Raw genomic sequence first — 17,064 nt, 5'->3', positions numbered from 1 at the left:
TTTTTTTTTTTTTTTTTTGTAGAGACAGGGTCACTGACAAGAATCACTGATGCTGATGAAATTCAGCCTTTTGGTGTTTGCCTTTCAAAGGATGATTCTGCAGTCTTTGGGATGACTTTCTTGGGGTAACAGCTAACTACGCCAAACTCTTTGCATTCATTATCTTGTTTCATCTTTACAACCCTTTAAGGCAGTGTTTCTCAACCTCAGTACTACTGATATTTTGAGACAGAATCTCTACCAAAAAAAAAAAAAAAAAAAAACCCAGACATGGTGGCACATGTCTACAATCCTACTACATGGGAGGCTGAGGCAGGAGGATCACTTGGGCCCAGCATTTTGAGGCTGCAGTAAGCTATGATCACATCGCTGCACTCCAGCCTGGGTGACAGAGGAAGACCCTGTCTCTAAAAAAAAAAAAACAAACAAACAAATTTGAAAATAGGCTATATTTTTACAATGGGATAAAATAATGAAACACCCACAGATGGAATGTTTTACAGTCCTTAGAAATATTTACAGACATTTTAGTAGTGTAAGGAAATGAAAATAAAACAATGTGAAGTTTTAAAAATAGTGGGACACAAAATTACATACTCAGAATACTTCATCTATGGAAAAAATATAGGAATAGAAAAAGAAGAAAACACACCAACACACCAAAGCTAACTATACCTTCATGTGAAAGGATTACTGGTGCTTTTTTTCTCTATTTTTTCTATGTTACTCAAATTTTCTATAAGATACACATATTACCTTTATAATTACAAAAAAAGTTTAACAATTTAAAATATAAATCCACAATAAACAATAGATGGAAATCCAGCAGCTAGCTCTCCACCCTCTTACTCCCACAGATAGGCAGGTAAGGCAGTAAACAGGGGGAAAACTGCTTTGTTTAAAATCCAAGGCTAGAAAAACATAAGGCTTCTTGATGTGAAAACCAAAATGTTTCGTGTCTCACGTATCAAAACAGGTTTTGGGAATTTGATAGTCAAAACATTTTCCATCAGAAGATTTAAACCCGCACACCAAAATTATCTCCACAGAACAAACTAGTAAAGCAAGCAGGAAGTTTACCAGGAATACCCTAAAAACTAATAATGGCTTTTACAGCTCTGATAAATCCACGCCAGCTCACAGTAGTACACAGTGTAACATAAACAACCTGTAGTGAGTCTGTCACCACTCCTAAACAGGAGAGCATGAAATCCTTAGCATAAGGCTTCTCACTGGCAACAATCACTGATGCTGATGAAATTCAGCCTTTTGGTGTTTGCCTTTCGAAGGATGATTTTGCAGTCTTTGGGATGACTTTCTGGGAGTAACAGCTAACTACGCCAAACTCTTTGCAGTCATTATCTTGTTCCATCTTCACAACCCTTTAAGGCAGCATTTGTCAGCCTCAGCACTACTGATACTTTGAGTCAGGATAATTCTTCAGTGGTGGGGGGCTGTCCTGTGCATTGTAGGATGGTTAGCCACATCCCTGGACTGTACCCACCAAATGCCAGCAGCACCCCCACCTCCAGGTTGTGACACAAAAAATGTCTCAACATTGTCAATGACTGCTACAGGCCAAAATCACTGCAGTTGAAAACTACTGCTACAAAAGTATACAGTATTACTGCCCATATTTGACAAATGAGGAAACTGAACCACAGCTATAGGTCCATCTCACTCCAGAGCCCAAGATCCACCATTCCATATTACCTTCGTGCCCAGGTAGGAGGCCAAGCTTAGAGTATAACTAATACTTCATTTTCTACCTGGGGCATCTTTGCATCTCCATGGAGCCTGGCATAGTCCTAATGCATATTGATTGAATGAACCAATCATCTCATCACATATTTACTGAGTTCCTACCGGCTAGCAGGTCTTGTCAACGAAGGCAGTCATGGTCCTCAACTAGTCCATAATATATTTCAAGAAATAAGATAAACCCGGAAAAGAGCCATTTTGAGAGTCAGTGTTGGAAAAAAGTCTCAGTTTCCTCATCTGTAAAATGGAGGCAATGCTAGTGCTGCCTCATAATTAACTGAGATACTGCAAGTACAGTTCCTATCACAAAGTACAATTTCAAATAACAAGTAATTGCCAGATCTCAAAATCACTGGGCTGGAAGGAACCTTCAAAGACAACCTTAACTCACCACCCAATTGGTACTTGAGCAGTTAAAACCCAGAATTTGATTACCTGATTCCTGCAAAGTTCCTGCACGAATGAGTTCTGACTGAGACTCTCAGCTAAGTTTTCCTGATGAACTGCTTTTAAGTGGGTCTGGAGGAAAGAGGAGACATTAAGCAAAGAGAAGAGCAATGGGAAAAACAGAAAGGTTTCCTGGACTTAAAGCCACCCAGGGATTGGAGCCGGAGTCCTCTGCACAGAAGGGCAGGGAAAGGCAAGCTTGGAGAAAGAGGTCAAGATTAGATGAGGTCACAAGATGACACAGTGGTAGTAATAGCCAGGTGAGACTTAAGAAATATTTCTCCTAAAAAAAGCAACCAAAGGCTGCTACAAAGCACATACCCAATTTCCATTATGAACAGGGAATTTAACTTCTCAGACTAAAAGATCAACATTCAGGTTGCTTCACACCATTCTTAAGAATAGCCAGATATCTGTTTTCCATTTACATAGCTGCAAGTGAAGATTTTCCCACAGCAAAGAATCACTCTGCCTTAAGAGTAAACCAAGGAAAAAGATGAACTGCGCATCTTTCTCCCCATGCCCAGTCCACCTTGTTCTTTAGGGCACCAGCACAGCACAAGGAAACAAGAGCCCACAGTGGCCAGACCTCTTTTTAAAATCTGAATTTCAATAGGTGAATTTCAGTAAGTGAACCCTCCCAAAGCAAGCGTTGGCTGAAACTTCTCTATTAATAACACATAGGCCAAACTAACCCTGTCTCCATGCAGTCTCCACCCCAGGAACACCAGGATGAGAACTCTGCTGTAAGCCATGGCTCACAGGAGGTCAAAGAAAGCTTTGGAGTAGGCAGGGTGGCCTGGTACCAAACTTACTTGGAAAATTTGTCTGGCAGTAAGGTGCAGAATAAACAAAAGGGGGGCCGGGCGCAGTGGCTCACATCTGTAATCCCAGCACTTTGGGAGGCCGAGGTAGGTGGATCACAAGGTCAGGAGTTCGAGACCAGCCTGGCCAACATAGTGAAACCCTGTCTCTACTAAAAACACAAAAGATTAGCTGGACGTGGTGGCAGGCGCCTGTAATCCCAGCTACTTGGGAGCCTGAGGCAGGAGAATCACTTGAACCAGGGAGGCAGAGGTTGCAGTGAGCCAAGATCACATCATTGCACTCCAGCCTGAGCGACAGTGAGATACTCCGTCTCAAAAAAAAAAAAAAAAAACAGAAGGGACTACCTGCAGGGCTCCAGTAGGAGACAACAACAGGGTCTGTACCAGAGAGGAGGAGGATGTGAACCCAGATATACTGGTAGGGGGAATGAAGAATGATTAAAAAATTATTGAAAGGCAAAAATGACCTTGCTGATGGCCAGGAGAGGGTCCCCTAGGCTACCACCCACAAAGCTGATACATTGCAAACTTTAATAATGAAGCTGAGACATTAGGACCAAGGGAAACTTAGCCTCAAAAGTGAGCTCTTTGACTTCTGAGACATCTTCATGGACCTGTGACCTGGGCAGTAACACAGGACCCCATGCTCAGAAAAGACCCATGGTTGGTTTAATACTCTGCTGTCACCATCTTGAGAATGATAAGAATTTTGAATTTGTGTTGTGTAAGTCAGGTCCAGTGGGACAATGGAGCCCACAAGTGAGCAGAGGAGAACGATGTGATATGATTTGGATGTTTGGCCCCTCCAAATCTCACGTTGAAATGTGAATCCCAATGTTGGGTGTGGGGCCTGGTGGAAGGTGACTGGATCATGGGGGCGGATCCCTCGTGAATGGTTTAGCACATCCCCTTGGTGATGAGTGAATCCTGCTCAATTCGTTCATGGGAGATCTGGTTGTTTAAGGGTCTGGGGCCTCTCCCTTCTGTCTCTCTTGCTCCCTCTCTTGCCAGGTGACAAGCTAGTTCCCCTTGCCTTCTGCCATGATCGGAAGCTTCCTGGGGGCCTCGTCAGAAACAGATGTTGGCACTATACTTCATGTACACCCTGCAGAACTGTGAGCCAATTAAACCTTTTTTCTTGATAAATTACCCAGTCCTAGTTTTCCTTTATAGCAATGCAAAAGAGCCTAACATAGCACGTAATATGTACAGCCACCATTCCTGGCCTCTCTATTCACACACATTTCCCAATGCACCATGAATTCCGGTGAACTCCCGGTACGTGGGATTTCAGCAAGACTTAAAGTGAGTGCAAGGTAAGTGTACAAATACAACTGAATAAGCAGGCAGGTGGGTGCTGACTGCCCCAAGAGGCAATGACTTCCATTTTGATTGCACACAGAAATGTCTTTCTAAGACACACAAATGACCAGGGAGCCTTAGCGTTTTATCTCTTTCTCATGTTACTTAAATATTAGCCAACCACTTCTGCTGAAAATGACGGCACAGAAGGAAAAGGAAAGATAAGGCAACTCATCGTTGCTTCTTCTTTCAGTCCTTCATTACACATCATAAGCCAAAGGTAGGTGTCAATAGAATGTGCACATGTCAAGAAGTGAAATAAAAGTAGTTTAATTTTGGGCAGTGTTTCTACTGTTCTCATAACAATATACATATGCATCAACAACTTCAGTAATTCTGCGTATGAGTTCAATGCTCTATATTTTCATTTAAAACCAGCATTGCAATGGGTGCAGTGGCTCACACCTGCAATACGAGCACCTTGGGAAGCCAAGGCAAGAGGATTGCTTGCGCCCAGGATTTCAAGACCAGCTTGAGCAACATGATGAGACCCTGTCTCTACAAAAAATTAGCCAGGCACGCACCTGTAGTCCCAGCTACTTGGGAGGCTGAGCAGGAGGATCACCTGAGCCCAGAAAGTAGAAGCTGCAATGAACTGTGACCACACTACTGCACTGTAGCTTGGGTGACAGAGTGAGATCCTGCCTCAAAAAACAAAACAAAACAAACCAACAACAACAACAAAAACCAACATTGTATAATACAAAGATGGGCCGGGCGCGGTGGCTCACGCCTGTAATCCCAGCACTTTGGGAGGCCGAGACGGGCGGATCACAAGGTCAGGAGATCGAGACCATGGTGAAACCCCGTCTCTACTAAAAATACAAAAAATTAGCCAGGCACGCACCTGTAGTCCCAGCTACTTGGGAGGCTGAGCAGGAGGATCACCTGAGCCCAGAAAGTAGAAGCTGCAATGAACTGTGACCACACTACTGCACTGTAGCTTGGGTGACAGAGTGAGATCCTGCCTCAAAAAACAAAACAAAACAAACCAACAACAACAACAAAAACCAACATTGTATAATACAAAGATGAAGAGTAAATTCATACTAAAACTTCAATGTTTAGTTTTTTAATTTTAAATTGAATTCATGCTATAATTTTAATTTTAATTTTTCTTCACATAGAATGACAAGTAGCCAATACTATGACAAGTCAAGAGAAAAAAACTGAGAACGGAAAAAAGCTTCATATTTTAGTACCTTTAGCAGCACTTTTTTCTTGCCTTTTGAATAAGGGGTCACACATTTTCATTTTGCAACAGGCTCCATGAATTCTACAGTTGGCCCTGCTGATAGCCGTTGAACTCAAGAATATTATGCCTATCAATTTATACTGCACACACATAAACAAGCCTTTACTGACATCTTTCAAAGCAACCACCATAAGACCCACCAATGGACTGATGGGGTAGTGATTTTTAGTACCGTATTCTTAATTACTGCATTCCTCAATCCTTTTCTCACATACCCCTGATGTCATTACCACAACAAATCTGCTGAAATGCCACAAGCCTATGTCTTTTCAACTAAAGATCTTTCTAGAAATAAGTAAACTGAAGATCAGAGACCACCTTATCAGGAGGATAATTTAATACAGTGCTGTCTCTGTTGGATAATTCCTTTCTACAGAGTATTTCCTGGTGCCTTGATGGATCTGTTGTAACCAAACCCCAGCTGTGAGCTCCAAAACCGGTTGTTTCTCACCACTCAGAGCTCAGGTTTCCCCCAAGAAGGTGGTCTGTGAACCATTAAGTCTGGTTGTCTAAAAATTCCTCCTTCAAAGACAGTCAAGTTTCCCTTTGTCTAATTTCATTCTCCTCTTTTTTTTTTTTTTTTTCTTTTTAATAACCACTACTTTCCACTTCAATAAACCAACTTCCTGCCTCGAGACACATTCTGGCAAATGTGTCAGTTTGTATTGTTCAGATGAGAGACTTCTGTCATTCTTTCAAATTTTTCCTCCATAACAATAATCCCCAGAGCCAGCCTCTCAGGAGCCTGAGTTACTTGTCTGTGAATTTCCTTTCACGCTTCCTACTCTACTGATAAATCAATGCAGACTGCCTGCAGTGAACTTACTCAACTCGTATCCCTTCTGATCACATCTTTTTTTTTTCCATTTCCCCCATCCTCTCTTCCACCGCATCAGAAGAAGTGTTCTTATAGCCCTCCACTTGATTTTGGGTCTATCCCCATCTCTCTACCCTGGACAATGCACTCATTCCTTCCTCCCTTTTCCTTCTTTTAATATCCTCCTTTCTACCTGAGCCTTCCTCAAACGCAAGCTATCTACCATGTCTCTCTCGGATCAATTCCTTGAAAGGATGAACTAACTGGGCCGCCTGCAGTTCAATCAGCTCCCGTGCAGTCTTCAATTTTTTGCATTCTGGATTCCAAGTTCACGAACTGACCTGGCAGCAGGACCAGGGTCAGTCTGTTGGATGCAGCCTTGTAACGAGTCTGTTGCACTGGATGGCATGGTTAGTTCACTTACGTTGTGCTTCTTTCCTTGGCCACCATCGTCCTCCACTTCTCTGCAGATCCTGCTCTATCTCCTCTCCTAACTTCTTTTTTGCCTGACCATTTCTAAATGTCAGGAGTCCCCTGAAGATTGTATGCCTGCTTCTCTTTTTACTCTACATACTCTTGTTCGGGGAGCTCATCTATTCTTGCTCTTTACATAACAGCCCTATAGAGATGATCCATTGGTCTAGGCTTTGGCCTAAACTCCAAGCCTAAATTTCTAAATTCTTGCTTAACATCTTTATATGAATAATGTCAACTAACAGTTCACACTGGCTTTTAACACCCCAAGTACAGAACCACGCCAGAGGTAGGACTAAGAAGAGGTTGAAGATACTGGCCCTGAAGCTGCACCTGCCTGAGTTCAAATTCTGAGTTTGACACACATAATCTGTGTGACCCTGGGAAAGTTACTTAGCCTCCCTATGTCTCAGATTCCTCATCTGTAATATGGGATTGATCTAGGTTGAAATATTTAAGGTGCTTAGAGTAGCGCTTGGTACATAAAAAGTATAACCTACCAGCTAAGTGTTACCTATTATTATTGTTATTCTCCTAAAAACCTGATAAGATAGGTATTATTTTATCCATTTATACAATGAGAAAATTAAAGATAATGTGGGTCATGATGGAATCTCAAACTCCAGAGATGTTCAAATCTTAACTCATGTTTCCCATTAAAATTCAACTTTCACTTAGACAGGCATGGAGGCATGTCCCTGTAGTTCCAGCTACTCGGGAGGCTAAGTCAGGAGGGCTGCTTGAGCCCATGAGTGCACAATGATCACAACTGTGAATAGCCACAGCCACAACTGTGAATAGGCACTCCAGCCTGGGCAACATAGCAAAACATCATCTTTAAAAGAAAATTAACTTTTGCATATGGGCCATTCTTGATTCAGGGTGTTCTGTCGTTCTCCCTCCCCTTGCCCATACACCCACTAGAAACACCCAATCTGCTATTTCCAGAGTCATTTTTATAAAACAATAGTTCCCTCACTTTTCTTTTCTTAAAACATCTTGTTTTAAGGTATAATATTGTCACTCTCTTTAAAACCCTGTAAGATTTGCCCCAATATAACTTACGTCTTTTCAAACAATATTGTTCTCTCTTTTCTCTAGATCTAATCTCACTCTATTCTACATTTTGCTGCAAACCCAAGTATGCTCCTCTGTCCCCACTGCCTCCTCAAAATCTCCTCCCTACCCTTTAAGACCCAATCAAATCCCACCTCTTCTAGTGGAATCTCCCGAAACCCAGTCTCTTCCTTTGCTCTGGTGGCTAGTATAGTTCACAGAATGCTCTTCACCAACCAACCTCCAAAAGGACCAAAAAATAGATGTTTAAAATTAACAATATTTTATATTTCCTGAGTAATGTAACATAGATGTAATATACTTTAAAAAAAAAAATACAAAGTTCCCTTCATCTCAACTCCCATAAGCCATCCCACTTAGCAGTTTTTCATGCACTTACAAATGTAAACCATACATGTATGCTTGGTGTTTTACTTCTTAAAATATATGTAATAGACATCTGTACAAGTCAGTATATTCAATCTTTTTAACAGTTAAACAGTATTCTAAATCTGCTTTTTATTACAGTCATGAATAAGCTGTGCCATCTCTTTCTGCCCCCATCTCCTGTATATGAATACTCTTAAGGTAAAGATCATGTTTTGTTTGTCTTTCCATCTCCAAGAGGACCTTGTACCAAGGCTGGGAATTGCTTAACACATGCTTAATGAAATAGTAACAACAATATCTGTCATCAAACCAGTGCATGTTGTGTGCCAAGAAAGCAGCTGTTAGTGCTTCACATACATTATCAGATGTAATCTTCATAACCACGCAATTATTCCCATTTCACAGAAGACTTAACCAAAATCACACAGCTAGTAACAACAGGGGATTCTAATCCACATCTGTCTGACTCTGGAACCCCCACCCTTCTCCCTATGCTATAGTTAATAAATTTTTATAAGGACATCCTCTGCTTTCTTAACCAAAGCTGGAGAACACAAGAGTTCCAAGTATTCTGGTGTGGGCAGGTGGGAATGAGGATGAGAAACAGGAGGTAGAATAAATGCCAAGTAGATAGAGTCAAGGGATTGTAGCTGTAAACCTACCAAGAACCTTCTAGGAGAAAGAGCTGAATTCTTTGCCTCCCCCTTTCAGGCTCCCCACTACACTTCCCTTCGGTAACAGTGCCGAAGATCTTCCATGTGCTGAATATGCCATTATTATTCCTATTACTAATTTCTGGCCAGGCATGGTGGCTCACGCCTATAATCCCAGTACTTTGGGAGGCCGAGGCTGGCAGATCAGCTGAGATCAGGAGTTCAAGACCAGTCTGGCCAACAATAGTGAAACCCTGCCTCTACTAAAAAAAAAAAAAAAAAAAAAAAAAAATTAGCTGGTCATGGTGGTGGGCACCTGTAATCCCAGCTACTTGGGAAGCTGAAGCTGGAGAATCGCTTGAACCCAGGAGGTGGAGGTTGCAGTGAGCCGAGATTGCACCACTGCACTCCAGCCTGGGTGACAGCGTGAGACTGTCTCAAAAAAATAATAATAATTTCGAATTATTTCTAATCCTTGCAAAAATGCTATGGCACATATATCAGAGTTACCATTTTATAGACGAGAAAGCTGAGACCCAGAGAGGTTAAATTACTTGCCAATATTAGACTGTAATAAATAGCAAAGCCAGGATTCAAGTTGAGGATCTGCATGGCTCCAAAGTCTTGTTTTTCTCGTACAGAATAAAGCCTTTTGATTTTAAAGAAAATATGAACTATGATTTTAAACATTCAGACTCAGTTAAGATCACATTTGGCTGCAAGTAACTGACCCAAGTTCTGTGGTTTAACCAAGTAGAGATTTTATTTTTCTCACAGAGTCAAGAAATGGGCAGACAGGGTCCAGTAGAGCAGTTGCAGAATGCTATCAGCTTTCTCAGCCTCCTTCTAACTTTCCACCCAGTCATCCGTAACCCTCAAGCATCTTGTCTTTGGTCACACGATGGCCTGTTTACTTTCTCCAGGGAAGAAGTACAAAGAGCAAAAGTCTTAACAGGCAAGCTCACAGAGGCTTCCCCTTTAAAGTGCTTTGGGGAGTGGGGTATCCATTTATTTACATCTCATCAGCCAGGACTACTGTCACTGAACCACCTCCCAGCTGCAAGGGATTCTGGGAAATCTAGCACTTAACTGGACATAGTGGTGAATTAAACAAAATGGATTCAGTTATAGAGAAGGAAGGGGGATAGATATCTGTTGGGCATCCAGCTGTGTCTTTCTCACAAGGTAATATGAAGTGCTAATCATCCCAGAGAATCAAATTCCCTTAGTAGACAAAAACAATAAAAGAAACTTAATTCTGTGTTTAGCAGCTTTCTCAGTTATGCAAAGTCACACACTGATGGAGGTGGAGGATGGTAGGATCTGAAAGTTTGACAAAACCGTCCAGGCAGCTGATCCAGAGGAAAAACACTGAGACTCAGGTGACTTCACACAAATGGCCCTGGCCAGATCACAGGTTCAACCAGAGTGTCTCCCGTGAGTCGTCACTGTTTCCCTTCCTCCCTCTCACTTCCCAGAGTTAATTTCGAGAATCCACAGGTTCATTTGACTCTTCTATCATTCACAAGAAAAAGTAGAGCGTGTTCAAATTCCAATGCAAACAAAAGAAAACTCTCTACTGTGTCGTTATAAGCAGCAGCATCTTTAGAAAAAGATAATGGCTGCAAAGGCATTCTTTATGCAATAGCAGCTGCTCTGTCAAGTCACTAGATGAAAAAAGTAGACCATAGAGTTTCAACCTTGTTTTCACTTTTTTCTAAATAAAGTAAATACAATAAACTTTCCTCATGAAAAACTTATGCAATTCTGTGGTAGTGAGAAAATATTTGTGTAGAATACTATAGATGAAGAGAAGGGTGACAAAGTGCCAGCAAAAGGACATCAGTGAGCTTGATCCTAGGCACAAAGATATAAGAAAACACAGGTACATTTAGCGATATGGTACAATATTACTGCATACCATAAAAGAGTCCACACCGTTCCCAATGGGCCTATCTAGTTCCTCCCCAAAACTACCTTGCTGGCCTAAAGAATCTGGCCACATCTTAAGAGTTCAGCTTTTAGTGCTAAAAGGAAAAATTAAAATTTGGCAACTTATTATTTATTTATTTATTTTTGACAGAATCTCCCTCTGTTGCCCTGGCTGGAGTGCAGTGGCACAATCTCAGCTCACTGCAACCTCCGCCTCCCAGCTTCAAGCAATTCTCCTGCCTCAGCTTCCTGAGTAGCTGGGACCACAGGCATGCGCCACCACACCCGGCCAATTTTTGTATTTTTAGTAGAGATGGGGTTTTGCCATGTTGGCCCGGCTGGTCTCGAACTCCTGACCCCAAGTGATCCACCCGCCTCAGCCTCCCAAAGTGCTGGGATTACAGGCATGAGCCATCGTGTCCGGCCTGGCCACTTCTTTAGGAATAGACTTGCCACTGAAAAAAGCCTTAGTCCCTCTTTCACCGGGTGAAATTTGAGTTTCACCTCTTAACAAAGACACGCACACTAAGAATGAGCACACCTACTCTTCTGAACTTGTCTTTTTATGTCAAATGCATAATTTCCCTAAATTAAAGGAGAGGTGAAAATATCCAGGCCTACCGTGGAGTCCAGAGGGTGTCCATAAAATCTAGGGCCAGCCCCAAACATGATGGTGGTACTTGATCTTCTTCCTATATGATCCATATTTAAGACAAGACCCTTGGCCAGAATGACTGATACTCAATGCAATTTGAGTTTATACAATTCCTTTGGGCACGGACATTGTTAGGTGCACCCCTGTACAGAAAACCACTATATGATCTTTCTATTCTGAACTCATTACACTTGCCAACAAAAACAAGGATGTGTGGGGGGGGCCAGTCAAAATGTGAGTCCCATCAAGTTCCCAAGGAGACGCATAACCAAAGAGCATTCACAAACTGTGACAACACGTCCACCTGGACCACTCAGAGTCCAAACCCACCTTTCAGAAACAGACACTCTTTAGTGGGTTTAGACTGGTACATATTTAACTCAGGTTCTCTCCCTTCCTCCCCTAAACTGCCCAAAAAGTAACTTAAAACTCCTGAAAGAATCCATATTTTTTTTTATCTCAAATCCAGTTGTCTGGTATGTTAGTTTTTTGTTTTTGTTTTTTTTTTTTTGGAAGTAGAAAAACAATGCTCACCACTTGGCTTTGGAAACATTATCATTGAACACCAATGAGCATCAGTAATTATTATATCTAAAACGAAGAGTGTAAAAGAAAAGATTCTATGTATTTTGTAGGGTGGAATAATTCAGTTTAGTTTTAAATTTATGAGCTCCATTTAACACAGCATCAATTTTTGTGAGTGACATATATGACAAAAGCTGTAGGGTTTTTGGTTGTTGTTGTTTTGTTTTCTAGGAAGAAGGTTCTAATGTGCACTGCAATGAATTTGAAAAATAACTGACATAACACACCACTGATGCACTGAATTACAAGAGCCCAGAACAGTTTTTGGACAGTTGGATAACCGATTTAATTGTGAAGTTATCCACCTTTAGTTGAACAGAAAACGCTGGCCAGAAGACATTTTGTTCTCTTTATTCACAAAGAATACCCTGCATAACCGGGCATGGTGGCTCACGCCTGTAATCCCAGCACTTTGGGAGGCTGAGGCAGGCGGATCACCTGAGGTCAGGAGTTCGAGACCACCTGGCTAACATGGTGAAACCCCGTATCTACTAAAAATACAAAAATTAGCCAGGCGTTGTGGCATACACCTGTAATCCTAGCTACTTGGGACCCTGAGGCATAAGAATCACTTGAAAACGGGAGGTGGAGGTTGCAGCAAACCAAGATCTGTGACAGTAACTGTAACAGCTTTGACTCTCATATTTAAATCCATCTGTTTGACCATGGTTAAAAATAACAAAATAATCATGATAGTTATGATTATGGCTCCCTGAAAGATTTCACAACTGGCTGCTCAACTGTGATTTTTTTTCTTAATTTTGGAGCTAATATGACTTTCTAAGGAAATCTCTGAAAATAAAAATGTCATTATACAAAACTTCTTGCCTATGTTTTCGCCTTGAAGCAACGTTTCTTTAATAAAGAATCAAGACACAGACCCAAACATGAATGAATATGCATTCATTAATTCATTCCTTCATTCATTGTTTTGAAAAGGTAATTCAAACTAGGCCAGAGACATGTAATAACATATCTGAAAAGATAGGCTGGGCACCCATGGCTCACTCCTGTAATCCTAGCACTTTGGGAGGTCGAGGTGGGTTGATTGCTTGAACCCGGGAGTCCAAGATCAGCCTGAGCAACATGGCGAAAACCCGCCTCTACTAAAAATACAAAAATTAACTGGGCATGTTGGTGCATGACTGTAATCCCAGTGGAAGCTGAGGTGGGAGGATCATTTGAACCTGGGAGGCAGAGGCTACAGTGAGCTGAGATTGCGCCACTGCACTCCATCCAAGGTGACAGAGCGAGACCCTGTCTCAAAAAAGAAAAGAAGAAAAAAGGCAGAGTGCTGAATAAGGTCTTCTTTCAGTTAACAGTTTGAAATTAAGCTGGTTTGGGATATAAATAAAAAGTTAATTTTAATGTAACAAATTATCAACATAATCTAAATTAACTTATACAAATATTGTATGAATATGAAAGGTTTTAAAAGAAGTCAGCTAGTCAGTAACTGAGGGAAAAATTACCTTGTTCTGATTTATCTAGTGGTGGAACAGGGAGTAACAAAAAGACTATATAAACAGTTAATTAACTGTCCCTCAGTGAACTTGTTCCCAAAAAATGTCAATGATGCCGTTGAAATTAGGCACCATTGATCTGGAACTTCAATGTGTCCCTGGATTTCAAATCAACATTTATTCATCAAGGCCTGATGACCTTAATTTTTATTTTATTTTATTTATTTTTTTTTGAGATGGAGTTTCACTCTTGTTGCCCAAGCTGGAGTGCAATAATGAGATCTCGGCTCACTGCAACCTCCGCCTCCCAAGTTCAAGCAATTCTCCTGCCTCAGCCTCCCTCTCCTGCCTCAGCCTCCCACTCCACAGCTCTATCCTACTGAAAAAGTACACTGGAAATATGGTATGTTTTACGTACTCCCCATAGAACATAAATAGAAAAGACTTGTTCACCATTATTGCAGAGCCATTTGCAATTTCTGTCTTAAGCCAAAATACAAACCAAAATTAAAATTAAAATGTTCTTGTCTTTCCAATAAAGCAAATTTTCCTTCCTCAAAAAGTCTGCTATTTATCCACCCTATTTAATTTTTGCAGGAACTAAGAACAATACAAACCCAGGTATGTCATAAACAACGGCACAACCAAACACTTCTTTCTAGTTCTGAAACCTAATGATCATCTGGCTAGAAAGATAGAGAACCCCATTGATAGTCCTCTATCCCATTTCCTGACTTGGGTTTACTAGACGTACTGTTGTGGCTTCTTTCTTTCTCCATCTCCTGGAAATGCTTTTTCCTTCAGGGGCCTGGGATATGGATTTTGACTCACAATGAAGTCCACTCCCATTTCCTCCAGACCTGGCAACAGTAGGATCCTCACTGCTAAGGAGGAACTTCGGTGAAAGAAAGGGGAAACTTGACTCAGGAGTCTCAGCGCTGCCTTTTTTTTTTTTTTTTTTTCCTTCCCTAAAGCACTGATGAGAGGGTCCTGAATCAGCGTATGGAGTCAATTTCCCCGCCCCTTCGAGAAAGTCAATCACACCCAGTTAGTGACCAGGGCACACAAAATCTCCACACAGGAAAAGGCAGCGTTTAAAACAGGAAATAAACAAAAATCAGAATTCTGTTCTTTCACTTCTTAAAGTATCTTTTCACTTCTTAAAGTATCTTTTTCCTCCCGACAGGCAATTGCTTTCTCAAAATACCAAACTTGGACTTTGAAATCAAGTTCTCTTTCTATTGCTCTCCGCAGTTCTCACTGAAAGAAAGGATTTGTTTTGGTCCCACATGTTGAAAAATTCACGACCCTATAATTAAGAGTTCATATGCCACGCCTTCCACCGCATTTCCCTGTTAAAACTCCGTTCTCTAAAAGAGATCCCCGAAAACACAACTACCAGCCCACCTTTAAAGCAGCCACAGGAAACAGATCTGAAGATTCTTAGCAGCCATCCTAACCCCTCCAAATACAAAGTTGGCAGCTGAAGGGATTTCTCGTTTAAAATGAGCGAATACTAGTTGCAGTTTTAGAAGTGTGCCCCCAAGAGACGAGTTTTCCCACAAGCTCATAATTAATAAACACCCCAAGTGAATTTCTCACATCCTGACTGGACTACACAAAAGGATATTTTACATTGATATATAAGAATAACATTGATATTCTTTTAATATATAACAGGCCACAAGGAGACAAAAAAATACAAAACTTTTTTTCTTTTCAATGAGCATAATTTTTAAGTCGATGATTCATAATTTTTTGCGGCATTTTTAAATCCCCCAATATAGAGAGACACACACCCCTCTGGTTGGGGTTCTCAGGTATTACTGGGAACCTAGGGTGTGGGGATCTAAGGATACAGACAAGACCTAAACGTCCAATCCTGGAGTATTCTTCACGTACAAGCTCGGTCGCAGCCCCAGGAGTTAAGCCCTACCCTCCACCCCTACCACCCCCCAAAAGTGCCCGTTCCCATTGGGAAACAGGAGTGAGTTGCACAAGGAAATCGACCCGGGGAAGAGGAGGAGCAGCTGCAACAGCCAGCTGCAGCCACACAACGGTGCCACTTCCCTCCCGTCTCGTAGTGGAGCAAAACGCCCTTACCTGGGGGGTGGAGAGCCGCCGGCACTAGTTCCAAAAGTTCTCGTCCACCTCCTCTTGGAGTTCAAAGCCCCAGCACTCCGGCCCGTCCGCCGGCTCGCAGCACACGAGTCCTTCCCCGTCCCTTCCCCACCCTGCCTGCACTACACCATGTCAGGAATCCGGGCAGGCACAGAGCTGGGAGCTGACATCACTCCCAGTTCAGGTACCTCCCCCTCCCACTGCCGCCCTTCTCTCCTCCCTCCCTGCAGGAATCAGCCAAAGAGAGTCAGCAGTGGGGCGGGGCCGGAGGCGCCTGTGCGCCCGCTGATTGGAACCGGGGAACGTCACTCAGAGGAGTCCACTAATTTTATACATTCCTCGCTGAGCCAGACTAGGGCTGGAAGTGGGTGGATGGAAGAAAATGCTGCCCTTCCTGCTATCTCTAAGGAACGGAGATAATGCGATGGGGAAGAACCTGGCGGGTCGAGTTTTAGACTTTTCTTGTTGTAGTTACTGAGATTCCAGATCAGAAACGAAACTAACCCACGCGAACCCCCTTTTTAAGGAGAAACAATTGCCTCAGTGTCACGGGCACACGGGCATGTACGAGCCCGGCGGCGCGTGGTGTAGAAAATGGCTAGCTTTAAGCCATGCAAATAAAGGAAAACGTCAGCTCACGCTTCTGCCCTTTTATCCTGGGACTGCTGGGTGTTCCCTTAGACGGGGAATGTAGAGCTTCAAAAGCACTTCAGAAAGATTTGGAAGAGACTCCTGAAAACGGTGACCGAGCTTTGAATTGCTAAGTGGTGTTATCAGCCTTGTGGCTGCTTTTGCTTTTAGCGATGAAAATCACACCACACAAGCTTCTCGGGCAAGTAAAATTGAATCTCTGAAGCAAGAAAAATTTATTTACTCGTTTAAAGACCTTAAGGCTGCTGTTTTAATGCACACACTGAAAAGGGTGGAGGAAGGAGGGACCTCACAATTGAGTTCCACAAACCACATGAGAATAATTACTGTTGAATGGAACCAATTGTAGTGGCTGAGCTATCAATTAAGAATTAACTAACGTTTATCCTTGACAGATATCATGCGGTATAATCCCCTTGGCTGACAGAAGAGAAAGATTCTCAGAAGATGGTTCTTTCAAGGCAGATGCTACTTAGAGGCAGAACTGAATGGTGAAAAGCAGCTTTATTTGTATGAGATATAGGTAGCATATAACCCACCATCTTCTAGAAATACAGTGAATTAATAAGTTTCTTTTTTTCTCTTTTAAAAAAAAAAAAAAAAAAAAAAAAAAAA

At 42.0% G+C, this 17,064-nt stretch overlaps 1 protein-coding gene across 8 annotated transcripts in view; it reads right to left on the bottom strand.

Moving 5' to 3' along the window:
• The window catches only part of PPFIBP1 (PPFIB scaffold protein 1), a 184,970-nt gene extending 168,937 nt beyond the window's left edge, over nt 1-16,033 (bottom strand). For all 8 annotated transcript variants that reach the window (XM_017875586.1, XM_017875588.1, XM_017875587.1 and 5 more), the window contains exon 1: nt 15,781-16,033. The gene's annotated coding sequence lies outside the window, so the exon portion shown is untranslated. The remainder of the gene's footprint in view (nt 1-15,780) is intronic.
• Nucleotides 16,034-17,064: the final 1,031 nt, after the last annotated feature.

The sequence above is a fragment of the Rhinopithecus bieti genome, unplaced genomic scaffold (genome assembly GCF_001698545.2).
Source record: "Rhinopithecus bieti isolate Rb0 unplaced genomic scaffold, ASM169854v2 scaffold_7884, whole genome shotgun sequence".
Classification (NCBI taxonomy): Eukaryota; Metazoa; Chordata; class Mammalia; order Primates; family Cercopithecidae; genus Rhinopithecus; species Rhinopithecus bieti.
This window is presented reverse-complemented; position numbering and strand designations above follow the sequence as displayed.